The 21794-nt window shown below is 37.5% G+C and overlaps 1 pseudogene across 1 annotated transcript in view; it reads right to left on the reverse strand.

The window, feature by feature from the left end:
* LOC146378108 (sialic acid-binding Ig-like lectin 14) overlaps positions 1–13793 on the reverse strand; it is a 70005-nt pseudogene extending 56212 nt beyond the window's left edge. Inside the window, exons 1-5 of the transcript XR_014801587.1 lie at positions 13659–13793; positions 13189–13265; positions 12606–12928; positions 12115–12418; positions 8452–8715 (exon numbers count right to left, since the gene is read on the reverse strand). The product of XR_014801587.1 is annotated as a sialic acid-binding Ig-like lectin 14 (transcript). The remainder of the gene's footprint in view (positions 1–8451; positions 8716–12114; positions 12419–12605; positions 12929–13188; positions 13266–13658) is intronic.
* Positions 13794–21794: the final 8001 nt, after the last annotated feature.

Here is a 21794-nt window from a genome sequence, read left to right on the forward strand (position 1 = left end):
GTACAATACTTTTTAAAAAATATACTTAAGTAAAAGTAAAATTACCGACTTGGAAAATGACTTTAAAAAGTACAAATACACAAAAAAACTACTCAATTACAGTAACGCAAGTAAATGTCATTCGTTACTTTCCACCTTTGGTGTTACTTTATAACAGTTTGTCAGTCTTCCATGATCATGGTTCTGAGTCTAACGACTCAGTGTTTTGTGTTTCTTTATAATATTTTATGTTTTTGTTTATTCTGATTATGTATTCCGTTAAGATTTGCCATTTGTTAGGTTTCCGTTCTGTGCCTGCCCTGGTCCCACTTCTCTGTGTTCCCTCTGTCCATGATGTTATCATGTCTGCTCATGAGTCTGTGTCTAAGTTCTATGTCTCGTCTGGATCTCTGTGTCTGTCGTGTGCTTCCTGTTTTACTTTGTAGGTCTGTGCCTTATGTCTGTGCATCCAGCTTTGTGCTCTCCCTGTCTCGTCTGTGTAATCAGCGTCAGGCGTGTCTCCCAGCTGTTTCCTCTCAGTCCTGATCACCTCTTGTCTGCGTCTGCCCCTGCTCGTTGTTGCATCGTACCCTCATTTTTACTGTGTGTTCCATTTGCCGACTTGCCTGCCTGTTAGTTTATTAGTTTTCCCAGTTTAGTTAGTCTTCTGTTCTACATTCATTCCTGTAATAAACAGAGTATCTTAAGTTCACATCTGCCTCCGCGAGTCCTGCTCTTGGGTCCACTATTCCTGCCTGCTGCACACAGCCCAACATGACACTAATGGCCTAATGCCCTTCCCTATAACCCCTATTTGTGTCTTCGCTGAATACTTAACACTGTCTACAGTGTATTTATAAAGAACCTCTGAGTGAAATTGCTGTTCATTTGTTGAACTGTGCCCTATTTGGGTCTTGGTAGAATATATTAGCCACAATCAGGCCATTAGGAACACTGACTAACTTTTTGTTTGTTTTAACCCTGGGGCTTTGGTCAGACCCTCTTCAGCTCAGGTTATTCCACTTGAATGTAGAATCCAATCGGCAGGTGTATTTTTTCTCAGGTCCTCCCTTCCCATCCACAGTGCAGCAAAAAGCGACCCAAGGTGTGACCACTTCATGGACCTTGTGGAGGGTTTCTCTGCTCTCTGCACCAGCGAAGTAGTTTTCTCAGTCCATCTTTTCTACATTCGAACAAGTTAATGTGGCAGCCAGCCTCCTATTGGGGGTGGGTGCTGGAGTTTGTTTCCAGGTCTTGGCTATAGCCTCCCTTGCTCTTGGGCTTAGCGTTCGCATCTGGCAAGCTCTGACCTGTTTTGCATGTGCATATGTACATTTGTAAATTCATTTGAAATTACATATTATGAACTATTGAGGTTACCTAGAGCCCCCCACCCCAACCGGTCTGTAAGGTGTCACGGATAAATACAATAAAATTAAACCAGTACCAGGGCAGGGGGTCTGTTCCCCATAAGCTTAAAAACATGCTATAAAACCCTGGGGATTCCCTTATATGGGTGCGGTGCCAGCCTGTGCTGATACTTGGGTGTGTGGGTGTGTGTATATGTGTGATGTAAGCACATGCAGAGTGGATGTGGGGCGCATGATTAGTAGTGAGAAAAAACATTCATCAAACTAACATCTTACTGAAACATTGTATGATCATGACTTACGTCTGCTTTTACTCTATTCTGTGCATACTTATACATACCCCAAGCTGTGGTTTCATGTTTTGTCAGGGACCTAGATCTGATCGACCCAGGGTCCCTGAGCAGTTATGGACTTGTATCATATTATGTGTTTTTGCTGCTCTGTGCTGCTGTCCCTGTTGTCCACACTTGTGTGTGTAAATAGGCAGGTGTGTGTGCTTGTGTGGGTGCAGCTGTGACAGGCACCTTCAGGCCTGGTGTGTGTAGCCCTTCCAGGTGGTTGGCCACACCTGAAGATCATCACACACCTGCAGCTGATCAAGCCTCGTCAGAGGAGCTACTTAGGAGTGTGGTGGAGCTCTCTTTGACACTTGATCATTATGTGACTACCTGTCAGTGTTTTCAACATATCAGTAAGCGTAAGCTTGCTGCAGTTGGAAAGTGTCTAACGTCCGCCTCTGTTATTTCCCAGGAGGAGCCTGGAAATGAGAGTGCAGCAAGCACGAGGTGCATGGACACTTGGAAGCAAGGACACAGGGCACAGACACTGGGAGGAAGACACGGCACGGGAATCTGGGGGGCACGGGGATTTATTGTTGTGTATTATTTACGTCACTGTACATAAACGCACTGCTTACATTGAAGGGTCCTGCATTTGGGCCCTTCTTTCACTCATCCCCATGGGCTCCCAGCGCAGCCGTGACAGTTTTCTACATTCCACAGGACCTCAACTCCCAAAGTCTTTTCTATCTTTCACTCACACTCCTAAAAGTACAGTGACCTGATACAACTTGAAAACATTCAAAATGCTGCTAAAAAATATTTTCCCCCTTCATTATTTTTTGTCACATTTACATGTTTTTAGATCTGGTTCCTGTCCCACACAGCAATGAATGCATTTGAAAGCAAATCTGGATTCTTGGCTCATGGTGCTTAGACATGCAGACTACAGCAGCCAGGGATTGAACTACAAACCTTTCAATTGGTAAATGACCTGCAACAGCCACTCCACACAGGCTCCTTCGTGCATTTATAGACATTTTCACAATTCAAGTAACTTGCTACCAGTTCAGTTTTTTAAATTCCTTGGAATTTCAGACTTTTTCTGAAACTAAACAAGTTAAAAACAGATATCTGGAAGTTATTTTCTCTATAACTAGCCATATCAATCCTATAACAATGATGGTGTTGCTGCTATTCTTGTAACTCTTTCTGAGCTGACCTGAACTACCAGTGTCACTGAAAAAAAAAAAAAAAAAAAAAAACCTAAAAAACCCCCCAAAAATCTTTTATTTAGCTGCTAATACAACACCTCTAATACAACACCTCTCACTTTATTTCTCACAATCTCGCCTGATGATGTCTGGTGAGCAGCACTCTAGTTAAACATTGAATCTACACTAGTCTCAAACTCTTCTCTCCCGGCTTTGTTTGTTTTCTGTAACTTTATTCCTCTACATCTCTCAGTGACAAATGAATTTTCTGAAAATCTCTGAAAATTCTAAATCAAATCAAAACACAAATGTTTCTGTTCACTCCACATTAACAAACAACAATCTTTTTTCGCCAGCACTGAATTTTTCTAGACCGGACAAAGAGGGAATTGCATCCCATTATCCCAACTGTTTTATCAGTGACTGCTTTGGTTCCTTTTCTCAGCTTCAAATCAAGTCACATTTTTTCCATCACCTTAAAATCAGACCCTTTTTAAAGGGGTGCATCCCTGAGTCCACTGTTAAGCCCAACAGTCATTTCAGTGCAACTAAATGCTAAATATTTAGTTTCTCAGTTTGTTAAAGGTTTCGCTACTCCAACTAATGAGTTACTAGTGAGTTTTGCAATTAAAGATGAAACTCGGGAAGAGAGCCCGTTTAGTGTCCAACGGTGTTCTGTCAGCACTTGTCTCGCACAGGCTCAATCAGTTCAAGATAATGTAACAAAATATTTGGCACTGTAAGCCACAGTATTTTGCTGCATCTTTCACACTAATGGATGTTATGGACATTGACAAACTGATATTAGAGTGTATTCATATTACAGGACGGTACAGTATTGTTAGGTTTGAAAGCCTCATGTCTTCCCTCCAAACATACCTCTTGTCATTGTGGCCAAATAGCTGAATCTTTGTCTCCTCTGACCATTAAACTTTTTCCAGAAGGCATTTGGCTTGCCCATGCGACCTGCTGCAAATTTAAGTTGAGCTTTAGTTGAAGGTGTTTGGAGTGGGGGTTCTTTCTTGGTTGGCACCGTCTGAATCCATGATGATGTACAGCTCAGATTACTGTGGATAGTGATGCTGTTTCCAGTTCATAGCAGGTTTGAACATCCTAATCAGTTTCCTATCATTAGAGGGTTTAAGTCTTCTACCAGACTATGGCAAAGTCATGCCACATCCAAGTAACATCCATATGTACAATTCTTTGCACCAATGATCTTGGAATCTACAGTTGTTTAAAAAATGGCTCCAAGATACCCTCCTAACATATGCAACTCTACCGTTCTTCTTCTTCTTGAATTGTCAGTGAGTTTCTCAATTGGACTTTCCAATTGTTCTGACTATTAACCAGTCCAATAAATCATTTTATGCCAGTAAAGAGAAACTACCAGTTCTAGTCAATCATGATCATTAGCGAGAAGATGATAGGCCTTCAACACCACTTGTTAAAATATTTAAGTGAGCAAGCGCATATGTTTCTAGTCTCTAAGTATGTGTGCTGGCCACACCTGCAGCGTCACAACTCTGAAGTTGGGCAAAAGATGCAGCTGTGTTATATATGGGAAGAGTTTATTGGGCCATACCATGTGCAGCTCTTTCATGGGTTTCAATAAATAAATAATTTTTAATGTTGTGCTTTCTCTTTGATTTATGAATTGTCTGTTCGCTTAGTATTCTTTTGGGTATTTAATTAAAGTGATTATAAAACTAAGCATTGGTTTGTTTGGTGTTAATACATCCTATGTGTCAACTTGGTCTGATCAGCCAGGATTTAGGTCCCCTTTGTTTCTTGTGGACTAGGTTAGTTTTGTTTGCAAGTTGCTGTTTTTGGCTTAAGTTTAGTTATATGTATTTGACCTTTTTTAAGGGACCTGTATTGTTAGTTCATTTTGTATATTTTTTTCATTTTGTGTGTAAATAAAACCCACTTTTTTTTCTAAATACTTACTGTGTAAGTATTAACACAGTGGTCCAAAGAATAGTATACATGGTCCAAAGTATACTATGCTTTGGACCATGTGTGGATTTCAGAAGATCCAAAATAAACTTCATCTTGGGCACCCATTTTTGTTCTTTAAAAGTTATTAAATATGTATGCTGTACAATTGTTCCACCCTGGAAAAAGAACAGTTCACAGAAATCATTAAAATGCCCAGAATTACCATAATGTTCATGCCCACGATGAGTGCATGGGCAAAATGAGGTTACATTTTTAAAAAGGTGTTTAAAAAAGTGATAGGAGGAATTCACACAAAAAGTGTGAATGTTAAGAAACATTACCAGAAGGGGCCATAAACAGTACCACCTAATTTTCTCACTCTCATCTCTGCAATATATCTTGTGTCTGAACGTGCTGTTTATGGCATTAAACATGATGGGAACCTTTTTGTTTTTCCTTTCACTCATGACAAACATTCATCAGTTAATTTGTCTGTTTCAGTCCTTTTCTTTAATAAGTTAAAGAGTTGGGTAATTCCAAATGCAACTTTTCAAGCACCTGAAAATTCAGTATACATGCAAATTGTGTCGGCACAATTTGTCAAATTGTCTGTTAGTTAAAGCTACAGCTGCTGTATTTAATGTCAATATGCAACACTATCTGAAAGAAGATATAAGAAAGACCTGGAAGGAAGATGAAAGTTCTTTAATATTTGTTGTACATTCAATTTTAAAGCATGGCCTCAAAGGTTAGATGCATCTAAGATGCTGTACTATGTTAAGGATTTAGGCCCTAAATGATAATTGAAGTGCTTTTAAAAATAATGCCATCCATGTGTATTGAGCTTCATATATATTGCAATAAACAAAACCCTAAATCAATAATACAATATAATATGCAGCTAGCCAGCGGTATTATGTTAAGCTTGCCAAAAGGATGTTAATATGGAGCATACAAAAAGAACAAAACCAACTAGATAGATACACTTTTATGTATATGCTACCCCTGGATAACCCAATAGCTACTTTGTATGTAAATGAATAGCTTCCCATAAAATAAAATGAAACTACATATTCATAAAAGACAAATCTCACAGCTGTACTTCATTTTTAAAAATGTTTGCCAAAATAAAAGCAATTGTGATTATGTTGTGTTTAATTATCGCTCATTATATATTTATATTTCTGGCTGTCTCATAACATCAAAACACTGTAAACACACTAATATTTTGTAAATATACAAACAATTTTTATTTCTGTACACAATACCACAGCTACTGTAAGTGACAATTCTGTCTTTCCTACAGTTTCATGTCAAAGTGTCTGCTGATCCTCGCACTTCTCCTCATGGTTTATGATATATAATTTTGTTTATTATGTCTCAGACTTTTTATTTTGAGACAGAATGATGACACAATGTCATCGCATGACATACAAAATTTTTAATTAAAAAAAACACCTTATTAACAAAAAGTCTGGTCTTTTTGCTCTTTTACCAACAAATGATATTCAGTGGAACTACAAATCAGTGGGTCTAGCACAGGTTCCTAAACAAAGGTCTGAAATTTGCAGTGACAGGCATTGTCACTAAGGAGTTATAAGTTGGCTCCTGAGCTTTAACCTAATATTTTACTGTTTGAAGCAGTGTCTTCAAACAGAGATATTGTGCCAGATTCAATAATAAACGCACACAAAAGAAGATGGCTGTGCACTGGTACATATGAGGGCCAGTTAAGCAATGGTATATTTACACAACAAAAAATATTTCTTAGTAACTATTCAAAGGCTAATCATTAAAGGGTAAAAGTAAATAGTAAATGCTGTGGGTAGTTTGAACAATTTTAAGTACCAAATTGTGTACATACCTGATAACAAACAGCAGAACACACATTAGTACTAATAGTAACACTACAAGAGTGGAGACGATCGCTGGATACAGAACTGAACCTAAAAAACAAAACAAAAATAAATATAAAAATATACCATGTAAAAAAAAAAAAATAAAAATAAAAATTCACCCTAGTTAGTTTTTAATTGTATGCATGACATACATAATGTGTTTTGTTTTTTTTAACCCTCTGGGTTTGTTCAAAATTACTACCCTTTCAGCTTGTTCGTGGCCAAAACTGGCCACCATAGAGCCCAGAGGGTTAATTAGCCATATTACTCATAAAATTATGTGGTAAAACAAACTTATTTCAAATTCCAAGGTTTTAAATATTGGATTTTTTCTTTTTGAAACTCACCTGCTCTTTACCAGGTCTTAAAATTACATATATACAGCCTCAGCTGAACTACAAAACATAACATGGTATACTGTGTCATTACTTAACAAAAACTAATCCAAATTTCAGAAGCGGTGTGTTAAAACTGTGCACTCTTACTGCTTCCATAGGAATCACAAGAATAGGTAGCAGCCAGATGCTGATAATCAAGCACTTGATTATTAAACTTCATTTAATGACCATCAGCAAGCGTGAACATGTTTATAAAAGCAGATGTTTGTGGCAGTTTGCTGGTCCTGAACATTCAGGAGTGTGTTAGCACAATACCAATGAGATAAATGTACTGCAAAACATTCCATATTTTATGAAACTGGTAGTGAGTCGACTGTAGCTGGATTAACCCAACCCTAACTGCTTGTGTGGATTAGTGGAATTCCTAAAGTTATTGACAGTAAATTTATTGTAAATGAATACTAACATTTAGGGGAAAAAATCCTGACAATATCTCTTAACTGGCTTTGTAGAGCACAGGATATCATTGACTAAGGTATCAAATCTCCTTGATCTCCACTGCATCATGTATGTGGGTTAAACAAGAGTATTTACAGTTGCACCAAATACAAACCTTGAGGTTCTGCAGAGCTTTTAAACTTGCTCATACAAAATTGTTGACTGGCAGATCCCACAGAGTTGAAGCTACGGCAGAGCAGGGTGGAAAAATGCTTCACATGTGGTTGACTCAGAATGAAGGAGCTCCTGTGAACTGTGATGTTTAGAGTCTCACTGAATATTTCAAATCCACCTGACTGATTGACAGGTTCTCCATTCAAATACCACTGTACAGCAGGGGAAGGGTTTCCCTCAGTGTCACAGGAACAGTTAACCTGACTTGCAGTTTTAACACAATCTAATGAAAACAGGATCTGTGGAAGAACTGTCATTGAAAGAAAGTGAGAGGAGTCAGTAAAAAAACAACCTTGATGATTGAAAAATATTTGCAAAAATTACTAAAAAAAAAAATTAACTGACAAAGTGACCGCTAAAATGCTGTGTGTAAAGATGGTCATGTCTCAAACTGAAGTCCTTTCTGAACATACTTGCATTACTTATCATTATCAGGAGTGTTTTATTGCTTTTGAAATAGCATTAACCTGTGCAAAAAACAGATCTACATAATGCATTGCCCAACACAGACTTTATTAAAGTATGTGCAGACTTTTTATATTTATTTCAGAAAATCATACTGCAAAGATTGTCTTGTTTTACTGCCGAAGGTTGTTTTGTTATGAAGGGGGATATTTTTAGTCTGTGCTAATCTGTGCTACAATATTTGGCTATCAAGGATGCTTACTGGAGATAACCAGAAATGTCAGAAAAATGGAAAACACTAATGTGTTGTTACAATTTCTAACAAAAATAGTATAATTTAATTTTGAGATACATACAATGAATCTCAAGCTGAGTCACATTAGAACGTTCAACTCCGAGCTTATTTTCAGCCTTGCAGAAAAATGTCCGTCTGTTTCTGAAGACTTGAATGTTTAAACTAGTTCCTGTTCCAATTAAAGTCTCCTGGTCTCCATCAGCTCTGTACCACATGTAGTTCCTCACTGCTGGGTTGGCATTACTGCTGCAGGTCAGACTCACATTGCTGTTCTCTGGTACTGGACCAGAAGGACTGACTGAAACTGTAATGTTTTTAGGTGAATCTGAAAATTAAGGAATAAAACATACAGATTAGTGGTGTGCTGCACTGTATGTTGGGTATTACACTACCTACCTATTAATCTGAAAATTAAGGAATAAAACATACAAACTGAAATGTTAAGACAGTTTTCTTTGCAGAAGTAGTGTTTATAAATTGGGTACAATGCCTTTAATATATATATATTTTTTCCCATTGAATTAATAACTCATACACATCTAACACCAAACAGGAGAGAAGGGAGCAAACTGCACCAATTTACTGATTTTTTCTTTAATCAAGAAAATTTGTAGAGTGATAGTAAGAAGTTGCGTTGGCCCTTTCTTTCTAAATACTGATGTATCCAATAAAAATGATTTTTCTTTGTCTTTATATTGACTGACTGAACAATGCAACTTACAGTCACTTCACCAACTTTATACTTCTTTTTAGTGTCAAAGTGAGTGTCAAAAACTACCCATTCATCATCTTCCAGGGGGGCTGGAGCCTAGTGCCCCTCAACAGTAATATTTAACTATTAATCACAGTTTTGCAAAATAAAAGATCTGGCTTGCATCAGTCACATGACTACCATTAACCAATGATAGCCCCTGACGGCAGGGCACGTTGGTTATGAGCCGGTAACCCTACCCCTAACCATAACCCTAAACATAACCATAACCTTAAGAAGTATTCCGGATTGGTGAGAGGAAAAGAAGTTAATTCGGCTTTGGTGTTGTGCGCATGCGGTGCGTCTGCGCAGAAACATTGGGCAGGATGTTTTTTGAGGCAGGATGGATTCCCAGAACACCTGGAACGAGCTCGCAAAGAGGACGCACATTTTTTGCTGTTTGAGCGGTGCCCATATGACAAGCCATTTCAGCCACGAGTTTTCTACGCGAGTTTTCTAACACGTCTGGTTAAGAAATGCCGTAAAAAACACTGTTTAATGGCGTTGACCTGACAGAACACCGTATTTTACACCAGGAAGTGGCGTCTTAAACGCCCTTTCTGAACGGCGGGAAAAAAACGCACTTTTACCTGTCTTTGAATGCCGCTCAGCAGAAAATGGCATTCAAAGACAGATTAAAAACAGTTTTTTTCCGGCGTTCAGTGTCAGCTGTGAAGGCGTTTAAAACGCTTTTTTCTTGAAACTATGCAGGGCCTTCCCCATGGCGTTAAACTGCATTTCTTACGCCATTTCTTAACCAGACGTGTTAGAAAACTCGCAATATTTGGCTGAAATGGCTTACCATATACAGAGCTGTAGGAGAAGCAAATTAAATGGGAGACGCAGACTGATGCAACAAAAACCAGTAAATAGGTGTACAGCGTACACCTAGTATGCGTACACAGCATACACATAGTCTATAGCACAGAGATGTATTAGCTTATTATTACATGTTGGTAAGTTGTCTTGTGACAACTGACAAATTGAAACAGATGAGCATGCTGTGTGTGCAACAGCGCGACAAACATTACCTGTCCTTTTATTAACTGCACAAGTAGTGCTGGTCATTAGCTGCCAGCTAACTGGGTAAGGGTCTGTAGCTCTGCCCACCGTTTTAGGGAACATATTTAGTTTTAAAGTAAGTTACAGGGCTTTTCCTGCCTTCCTGGAGTGCTTATATTTCACTGAACACAATCTAACACACATATCCAAATAATTATGGATTATTCTAATTATGATTTTTAAAAAACACAACCTATGTTATTAAAGAAAATACATTAAGAAACAAAATATATTAGATTTACATTTCAAACATGACAAAATGCTGATTTTACAAAATTATTGTATCTTTACAGTTTAAACATTTAATAAGCTTTCTGCCTGCACAGAGTGTACAGTCAAACAAATTGAATCCTCATAAATACATTATTTCATGTTTATTACTTAATTTGTTTATTTTCATCAATTTATTATAGCACTAGGAATAAATAATAAGGGAATTATTCTGGATCAGCACCATGATGCAAACTTGTGGTCATAGTATATACTATACAGTATTCTGGAGAAGGTTTTTTATGAGTATAGATTTTTTAAATTATAACTCATGATATGATATTGTCCAGACATGCCCTGTAAGGACATGAGGAAGAAACAGTGTTAAAAGCAGTTGTGTGAGGCAGTGGATCTCTCACCAGCTACATTAAAAAGAGCACAGGTATCAATAACACATGTACCAGCTGTTCCATTGCAAAGGTATTCAAGTATAAAAATAATAATAAACACAATGTTTTGGTTCTATAACATTTTTCTATCATTACTTTATTATAGATTAGGTCCAAGAGTTGTTAAGTGTGGATAATTAAATAATAGATTAATGCAATAGCAAAGTGTGCCTTGTTCTCAGATGGACAGCAAGTGGAGAGTGATAGATGAGATGAGGAGATAGAAGAGAGGCAAAGAGTGATTCACAGGCAGAGCCTAGTTTATTTCTCACAGTTTTATTGCCTTATGGCTCCAAGCGCTGTCACCAGTCTTTGCATTTTATTATTATCTCATAACACTTGTTTAATCAGCAACCATTTCTCATATGGACTTTTTACAGTCTCAGACCAACACAGCCCTGCCCTCCAGCACTATCAGCAGCAGGAGCAGCAGCAACCCCTCAACAACAACATTTTACCCATCAGGTAAAACATGGGCTAAGTTTGTGTTGCACTGTCCCCACCTGATGACAGTGATACAGTATGATGATCTTCCATATTAGATTCCTGATGGTTGGTGGGTGTGGCTTCAGCCTGGTTCTATGTGCCCCTTTTTAACTTTGAGCACCACCCCTTTAAACATCTCTGCACAGCCCTGAGCTACACCCACACAAGCCATCCCTCCTGAGCTAAAGCCAACCAACCTCACCTCCTCTGAGCTACAGTCCCACTTTACCCAGTTGTGTTCATCATCCATATTTAATGAGTGTGTATTTATTGCCTCTATCTACCCACATTTCTTTGTTGCATTGGACTGTTGAATATTCATTTTCTCACTCACATTTGTCCTGGTTTTCATTCAAAGACTTTATTGGCTACCATTTGGATTTTTCTGCTATACCTGAACAAAGGTTGATTTTTTATTTATTTTCTGTGGCCTGAGTCTGGAACTGGGGCCTCATTCTCACATCACATAACAGTTATCTGAATGTTGTTTTTTTTTTAATAATTCTGCTTTACTGGTTGTGTATTCACAAAACAAATATCATAACTTGGGGAAAATACATGATAATATATATAATAAGTGAAACTCTGAAACTGAAAACTGTAAAGTGAAAAGCAACTGTCGCATGTGACTGACTAAATGTAGTTTTAGTCTTAGAGAGAATAAATAACAGATCTAGATAACTGTATTTATTACTAAATACATTACTACTACTATTTAAACGTTATTACTGTTTATTTCATTTGAGAAGAGAAAAAATAAACTCACATGAAATATCAGGAGTTAAACTTGTTTCAGCAGTGACATCAGGGCTACCATCTTGTTTCTGGTAGACAGCAGTGCAGGAGATTTTATTTCCATGATGGAGGTGAGAAGCATTGAAATTCATAACAGAGGTCTTGACTTTAGTTTTGTCCTGATTCTCCTGCAGTGTCTCCTGACTCTGACCCAGGTTAGGGCTCCATGTCAGAGCTGGAGGATGAGACCAACATGGAGCTGGAGCAGAGCACGTCAGACTCACAGAGGCTCCCTCCTTCACATCCAGTGTGGATGGAGTCAGAGGGTAGATCATCTGGTGGGAAGAAATATTTTCATCAGTCAATAAACAAATGAGCAGTAATTAATTTCAGGGGTTTTTTTGCTGTGTAAAATCCAATAAATTCACAATGTCAAAGTCAAAGCAGCTTGACTAGTGTCATTTATTCACATGAATTGTCTTTATATGGATATAAAAACTTACCTATGAATGAAATGTCTACACCAGCTTGTGTAAAAATGTATTTCAGTGCATTATTACACTCCAGTCTGAAGTAGTATTTAGTACTTTGAAGAAGACTTGCATTATTGAAAGTTGTGGTGCAGTCTTTCTTTGTTAAGTCTCCTGTCATTTCTTTAGTTGGCTTTAGTTTTGCATTTTCACTGTAAAATGAAGTTGAATCACTCCAATATGCTTTACATGTATCATCTAAGTTGTTTTTATAGTTCCAATCTACATCAAAGGAGTAGGGGATGGTCACACAGGATCCTCTCAAAACATTTATATTCTCTGGCATATTGACCTCCCATATTCCACACAGTGCACCTGAAACACAACACAATGAATTGTAAAAAAGAAATGCAAACAGTAATTTACAGCAACAGTACAGTTTTAATTATTGTAGCCTTTATCCAGAGTTATCACTGCTGCTAGGACTTCAGTGTTTAATTCAGCTACAAATGCTAAATATTTTTACTGTTAAATATTTAATAAATGGACACCCTTTGTAGTTTAGTAGATGTTTCATGTTAAATAATAATCTTTACACAATAATCTTTACATGATGCTGATTTTCTTTCACTCACCCTGCAGCAGAGAACTAATGAGAAGAAAAGTCAGAGTTCCAGCCATCTTGTTACAAAAAAGTGAAGTTTAAAGGAGTCTGAAGTTTGCACATGAAACAATTTACATGATTATTTGTTAAACATTACCAGTGACAAGCTGTTATGGCGAAAAGTGAAGTAAATTATTTTTTTATGAATTCTGTTAAAACTCTCAAATGATGTTTGAGAATATTTTTAGTGCGTTAGCTCGAGATAACAGTGTAATACAGCACATATTTTTCACTCAGTAACAGGGCTCATTATTATCTTTAAAATATGTGACTATGACAGTAATGGTAATTGTGCAAAGCCCAGCGTTCCCATGTAACTACTGTCACTACGAGGATAATTATTCAGCCGCAAAAAATCTGCTAAGATACCAGCGTAGAGCTCTTATTTCAGAAAGTTATGTTCATAAACATGATAGACGAGAGAAAAAGAAAATCCTTCACCTTTTTCCTGTGGAACTTTTTCCTCGACAAATATGATGTTTAATCTAAATCGCAGTGAATCAAAGAATGATAGAAATGTTAGCTTTGCATAAAACCTTGATATTTTTCCATATTTAAGATATAAAAACTTACATTCTTACGAGTTTCATAGAGAAGTCATTTCCACATATGTGAGGTTTTTTAAGAACTGTTCAGGAAGCGATGCAAAAAGAGGAAATAACACAAAAATATGAGTGTGAATATTAGATAGATGCTTTTACCAGAAGTGGCTGTTAACAGTACCACCTTCTTTTCTGACCACGATCTCCACAACACGTCTTGCACCACTGAATGTGCTGTAAACATTTCTATTCACTTAGTAATAATGTTCATTATTTGGCTTTGTATTAATTGGCTGAAGGAATAAAGTAGATTAATGTTTCTATTTTCTAAACAAGAAATTGAAAGTTAAAAACAGTAACAGTAAGACTGATGTTGTGTAAATTTCATTAATAAATAATATGTACAATATAAATGTAACAAAAACAGCTGCATGGAGGTATAATACAAAAATATGAAAATACAAAAATCCGTGCCACCTGTCACGTGCACAGATAAATTAAAATTTCTATCAAAGCCTACAGAAATTGAATTTAATGTTTTTCATCTTTGGCAGTTACACATGTTGACACTAGGTGGGAGTGTTTTCGGGGGTTAGTTTGTCCTGTCTCTGAGCAGGAGCGTTTTCATTGTTCAACAATGTATGGCCATGTTTGTGGCTTTTTTTCCGGCTTCCATATAGTTATTATAGTGTCAATGTTCACTGAAATACAAATATAGTCAGCCACAACTAAAATCCAAAGTCACAATTATAGTTAACTTTTGATGACAATTATGAAATACAGAAAACAGAACTGCAATGACATTGAAAGAAATAGCAGCAGGGAAATGTAATCTGATACTGTGATTTTCAATGTCATTGCAGTTCTGCTTTCTGTCTTTTAGACACACTACTGTCAAAGTTATGACTGGTAATCAACTTTTGGACTCAGAATGCACAGCCCAACAACCAACAGAGTGCTACTCAACAAGTTTTATTAAAAAGTTTGGTTTAAAAAAAAAAAAAAAAAAACTCGAAGTAGCAAAGACTTGTAGCAAAGGTTTACAAGATTCAGTTCAAGTGGTTGTTCTGTCAAAAGAGGTGAAAGTGGTAAGCTGGAGCAGAGGTTAGTTTAAATAACTTAATCTTTTTTAGTAGTTACTTGATACTTTCCAGAGAAAAGCAACAATGTAGGATTAGACTGACAAGAGTTCCTCAAGGCGGTGGAAGGTGGACAGGCAGGTATGTATTACACACAAGTTTCCACAGTTTTCTTCTCAAGGAATGTGGCAGAGAGCGGTGGCTCAAGCTGGTCCTTGAAAACCCAGTTACTACTTATCAGATAGAAGGGAAGTGTGACAAATGCAAAGCGTGAACTTGGAAGCTACACCAATAGGCAGAGTCCAGAGCAACGGCCATAGATAGGGCAAAAAAATTAATAAATAAAAGGCCACAGAAGAATCCCAAATCAGCACCAAACCATGACAATCAAACCCTTCTCTGTCCAACACTTTCTGCGTTTGCTATGTCAACAGTAGCTATAATGTTCCTCTGCATTACACTAAACACTAAAAGAAAGTCAAATAAAATACATCATGTACATGTCTATACTTATAGATACCTAGGAATATCTATTACTTACATAGTAATAGTAGTGGTAAAATAGTTAAATTTATGTCTTGCATATTTCCACAACCCTCTATCCATAATCACATTCTGTGTATGCTACCATTATATATAGTGTATTATTACTTATTTTTGTATTTGTTTGTATTTTATTTGTATTTTTGTATTTTTCTTCTGCTATCTGTACCTGAGCTGAGATAAAGCACAAATTTCCGCACTGTGGGATCAATAAAGCCTTATCTTATCTTATCATATCTTATCTTGTCATTATTTGGTGCATGTTACTACTATGTCAAATGTAGCTGTGTGGCAGGCAGGATGAGGACCCAAATAAAGGACAGGATGAATGAAAAGAGGCAGCTTTATTGCTGTATACTTAGAAACACAAACTAAATAGAAAACTCAGAAACTAGAAACTAAGAACTGGAAACAACAAACAACCCCTTATCCTAACACTAGGTGGTAGTGTGTTCATATGCTTTCTCTGAGCTGGAGACTTCTAATTGTTCAGCAGTGTCATGGATATGATTATGACTTGTTTACTGACTTCCATATATATAAGCTAAAAACTAGTCACAATTAAAATTCATTGCTGAATTAACATTGACTGTTATGACAATTAGCTAATAAGAATATTGTGTGTTGACATGAATAGTCAGATTTTTTCGGTCCCTGGTGTCTTTTCTTTAAATGTCATTGTAGTTCTGCTTTCTGCCTTTCAGATCCACTGCTGTCAATGTCAACAACCAACAGAGCGCTTTATTCATGAGACTCACAAAATGCATACTGATTCCTATTTTGCCACTGTCGTGGTGTAGAGACATAAATAAATAAATTATGTCTTTGACAACAAATTATGGAAAAATTGGAAGTTTTATTTGAAAAATAAGTTTTATATTTGTATTTTAACAACAAAGAAAGTGAATGGATGGGCTACCTTGTAAACAATAATAGAAACATTTTCTTGTGCATTCTGCTTTCTTTCCCTTCTCTTGTTATTTTTTTTTAAATGAATACAATTTATTTTTCTTTAATACGTAAAAAAAAAAGATTTACAGAAACATTAAATAAATTTGTCATTCGAGCTGAATTTTACTTTCTGTGATGTTGAAGAATTTCTTCTCTCTTTGGTGTAAAACATGTGGACACTAGAGGGCAGCGTGTTGATTTATTAATTCCAACTGAGTTTGGAAAAGAGCCGACTTCTAAATTATCACATTGACACTTAAAAACACTTAAAAATCATTCTAATTATGTGAATCTTGTAATATTACCTAATAATAGTATTAGTTGTATTTAGAGTCCAATTGACCATTCAAAAAATGTGCAGGTACAGTGTTGTCCGTCATAAAAGGTTAATCACAAAGAACATACTAATCTATTAAAAATTCTCTCAGGTTCAATGACAATTTAAACATCTAAAGCATGTTATCAGGTTGAAATTGTTAATTCTCCAGATGATTAAGCAGTATTACAGGTGGTTTTAAGTTATTAACACACCTGTCTGGGTTTTTAGGATCTACTTTCACAACTTGAAGTCAGACCGTAAGATTTAATGGTTGAGATGGTTCATTTCTGTGTGATCATTTTCCTCTAATTACTTCCGTAGAATAGTTCAGTAGCTCCTCAATCTTTGTCTGAAGCTCTTTGGCTTTCTCTGCATTCTCCCCCTTTTCCATTGTCCCTGCCACCTGGAGCCCCTTCAGCACTGACTGCAGGGCATCCACATTCTTGACGGAGTCCATCTGGTCTCTGTCAGTCCGGATCTCCTCCACCCAATCCAGGTATGCCTGAAGTAACCCAAGGTCATCCACAAAGTTTGCAATGATCCTGAGTTCCGGCCGACGTTTCTCCAGTTCCTTCAGTCTTCTCCTCCCAGTTGCTCCAATGTCATTTCCAACAATGCTGTACAATGAAGAAATCACTGGTTAACAGAAATTTGGACATGCCTTTTTACAACCCTCAGTTATTATCTAACATTAAAAAAAAAGGGATCCAGATTAAAGATGGCAGTGCTATAACATGGAGTGCATTGGACACATGCAGATTTATTTTTTAATCTTACGTCAGTGTCTTCAGAGAAGTGTTTTTGCTGAGACAGTTGACAATGTTTTCTGTTCCTCTCTCTGTGATGCCAGTGATGTCCAGATAAAGTTCCTCCACAGTGTTGTTGTTCTCCAAAGCATTCCACAGCTCCAAACCCCCCTCAGGACCCAGGTTGTTGCCGCACATACTGTACACAGAAGCAGGAAACATATTCTGTGTGTGCTGCTTATATCAAAAAATGTCAAGGTTTTGAAAAGTCATGGGGAAAAGCATTTTTTGTGGCAATCAAAAACACAATCTGTATATGTGCAAAAGAGTTTGAGAAATAAAGCTAATCTTTAATTAGTTTGTCTTGGCCCCTGAGTTTTGCCTTTGAGTTACACCTTTAGTGTTTTGGATGCTTGGCCTTTAGTTTTTTCCACTTTTCACATCTAATTTCGGTAAGTCTCTGGAGTTTATTTGTGTCAGATTCTTTGTATTTTGATTTATTTCCCAAGCCTCCTCCAATATCCCTGTATATGTCTCTTGTCTGCGCATCTTTATTTAGTAGTCTTTATCAGCTGGATGGATGGGTTTAATTATTGTTCCTAGTTTTTAATTTATTTCTAGCTAAGTTTTAGTTCCTGATTTGTTTTTGGTTTTATTCGTATACCTTCCAGAGTTTTGAGTCTTTTTTAAAATCCTGTTTTACTTCATTAGATTCTCTCTCTTGTGTTTATCTCAGTGATGTTCAGCTATGTTTAGTTTCCCTCCTGTTTCTGTGTCCAACCATGCCCGTGTTTTCCTTCGCATCATACTTTGTCCCTGTGTTATTAGTTCATGGTGCGGTCACAGTTTTTTCTCCAGCACTCTTCTTTTCTGTAAGATTTGTGTTTAGGATATTATCACCTCTAATAAGGACTTGTTTTTTGTTAACTTACTGTCCAGTCTGAATTTGAGTCCAGTCATCCTGCATTTCACAATGCAGCTATGCAATATTTCTATGATAAATATGTTTTTGGACTACTTTCCATGTAAATGGCTAAAACATAACATTTAAGGCAGTCAGACACTGTAGGTTCTAAAAAATAATTTTCACCTGAGTGCTGAATATTTTAAATGACTTACAAGAGCTTCTTCACTTGGCACTCATTTGATTTCAGAATGGCAGATTCTAAAATAGCTGCTTGCTTATCCAGGCAGTTGTATCTCAAACTGAAAGAAAGAAACTTTTGGTTAACATTGTTTTTGGCCGTCTTACATGTAAGGGGGTTTGGGTCCATCCCAGCATGCATTAAACAGAAGGCAGGGTTCACATCCATCACAGAGCTAACACACATAGAGAGAAGCATGCAGACACGGGGGGAATATGCAAGCTCCCCACAGAATGGCATCAAACAGCTGGAAAGCTCAAACCCCAACTTATTTTTATTTTATTTTAACTGCAGTATATATTTTTAAGTGAATATAAAATGAACTACTCACTAGAGAGATTCACATCGATGTAGAATTGGTCTCAGTCTATTGAGTCCTCGGTTTCCGATGTTAGAGTAGCCCAAGTTGAGCTCTTGCAGCTTGTGTGGGGAAAACTGCAGCACGTAGTGTATCGCTGCACAGTCCACAACACTGAGCTTCATTTTAAACAGGTTGAGTTTTGTGATCTCTGGTGCTGCAATGCTAGTGGTTTCCTTCATGTGGAACTCCATCAGACAGTGGAGAAGATTTAGGGCTACCTGGTTTTCCAGCTCCCTGGTTTTAAACTGATCTCGGAACCACAAACCGAGCCTGTTGGGGATGCTGTCCTCTTGCTCGATGGGAGAATGCACAAGACCTTCTAAATGACCTGACAACCGTGCTCGCAGCATTCCCATGAAGAAACGTGTGAACATTTGGAGACTTTCGAGCTTATCCATGCTAAGGTGTACATTTTGAAGGGGTGCAGCAGTAGAGGACGATGGACGTACCCCGAAGCACCAAAAGTCAAGAGCTTGTATTATGTCGTCCTGGCTGGAGAGGTTGATTGCGCAGTACAAGGCAGCTAGATGTTCTTGAACAGTAAGGTGGAAGAAAGAAAACATCTCCACTGTCTCCTCTTTAATAGGCTGGAGGATATGACAGAGAAAGGTGCTCTGAACATCAGCAGGTGTGACACCGTAGTTCTCCAAATCTGCTTTATCAAACAATATCTTCTTTTGTAGAAGGTTTTCATAAGCCAGTTTCCCCAGTTTCATCAGTTTTTGTTTAGCTAGGCTAAGAACCTCTGATCTAGGTGTGCTTCTCTCTGTCCTCCCTTTTAGTCCATGGTGTTTGACTGCTGTAAACAAATAGCAGAAATAAACCTCGCTGACTGTTCTGGGTGGGCTTAACTCCAGAGACTTCGATTCACCAGCATTGTTAGGCTGTGAAGAGAAGAACTCAGCCATAGCAGTACAGATGATGTAGCAATAAAGAGGGATGAAGGAAAGCACAAATAGGTTGTCATTGTTCACAATGTAATCATACACCTTTTGAGCAACTTCACTGTCTTTGTAAAACTTGGCGGTGTACTCCTTCACCTGGTCCTCCTCAAAGCCCAGCACCACACAACATCTCTGGAAGAAACGCTTGGGAGCTTCTGTAGATGGCCTTGTTGTAATTATGACTGATGCTTCTGGAAGAAGGCTTCCTTTTATCAAAGCCACCATCAGCTCTGACACCAGAACGTTTGATTTTACGTCAATGTTTTTGTCTGATCTGTTCCAGTCCAGAGGGAATTTAAACTCATCTAAACCATCTAAGATGAAAAGCAATGATCTTGGTGTGGTGAGCAGGTCAGGTAGAGCCTCCTTTAGGTATCGGAATCGTTGTTCAAGAAGCTCCAGTAAACTCAGTGGTTTATCAACTAGATTGAGCTCTCTGAAGCGTAGGTCAAAAATGCAGGTGAATTCACGCATGTTCTTCCCAATTGCCCACTCGTAGACCAATCTCTGTACTGCCACACTCTTTCCTATACCTGCAATACCCTTCACTTTCACCCTTTTAGGGGCTCGTCCCAATGCTTCTTGGGGGCTCAACAGATGACCGGGCCGGATACGCTGGCAGGCCTGGTGGACATAGATGCGAGCACGTCTGCCCGCCAAGGCAAAGTACTCATGTTGGCTACTGTCAACTAAGTCATTGTCTTCTGTCACGAAAAGGTCAGTGTAGCGGATCTCGATGTGAGAAGCTGAGTTTGAAGCCTCCCTGTTTCCCTCTGAGTAACATTTTAACTGCTCTGTGCGTTTCAGTAAGGTTGTTTTATGGGCAGAAATTGAAACTGGAATAGAAGATAAAGATATTTTTAAAAAACTAAATTACATTATTCTGCAGTGTTTTATAAGATAAAGATTGTGGCTTCTTGAATTCAGTTGACCTGTTTTCATCCTACCTCGGATGCTGGCCAACTTTAGACTTCTGCAAGATTTTGGCTCTTCCTTAGCTGCAATATGAAAGTCAGATCTCCTTACTTGATTGCAAGCACAGGAATCAAATCATGAAAAATTGCATTTGCCTAATGTCAGTATACATTTTAAATTGACTGATTATGTCCATTTCCAGCTCTATATACATTTTTTATAGACTCAAGTAGAGAAGTTTGTGTGATTAACAGTTCAGAATAACCCTTTTTTACAGTATAACGGTAAATCAAGGCATACATTCAAATTCATACACATATTCCATATACAGCAAAAAATGAAACCAGGAATTATATATTTAAAAAAAACAGGACAACATTTATTGCTTATCTCTATAAAGAAAACATACCAGAAATAACGTACACTACTATATAATTAATATGTAAATATTTTTTTTGATGAAACAATGAATTCATACCATTAACGTCAGTGGTGAGGGTGAATCCTTTGCTCTTTGCTTTAAACAGTTTAGCAATGGGGCTTTTGGACTTCTTGTCTGTTGAAATCATAGAATAATTTATAGTTATTTTATATGTATTTGTTTAAAACGTCAGATTCACAGGTGACTCTGCTGACTGAGCATTTTCATATCCCTGAGTCTCATCATCAGGGAACTATGAATACTTGATCCAAATATCCAAATCACTGACACATTTTAACTTATGATAGTTGAGCTCAATGTCCATTATCTCTTAAAACTCTCACCAAAGTAAAAAAAAAAAAAAAAAAAAATCCTGGCAAGGCATCAAAGCTGATTGTACCCTGCATCTAATCTTCTTTCATGTCTTTCCTCAATAGGTTGTAAAAGTTGTCTTCTATTAACAGCCCCTCACAATCAGCTCAAGGTTGCAAAGAAGATTAACTTCAGTTACACCTGTTTATGTAAAAACCAACAGCAGCACATTAAAGCAGCCTCACCTTCAACTTTCACAGATGTAGGTGCTGATTTAGTGACTGCATCGTTCCTGCAGT

This window comes from Perissodus microlepis, chromosome 11 (assembly GCF_051167445.1).
Source record: "Perissodus microlepis isolate ML-2025 ecotype Zambia chromosome 11, ASM5116744v1, whole genome shotgun sequence".
Classification (NCBI taxonomy): Eukaryota; Metazoa; Chordata; class Actinopteri; order Cichliformes; family Cichlidae; genus Perissodus; species Perissodus microlepis.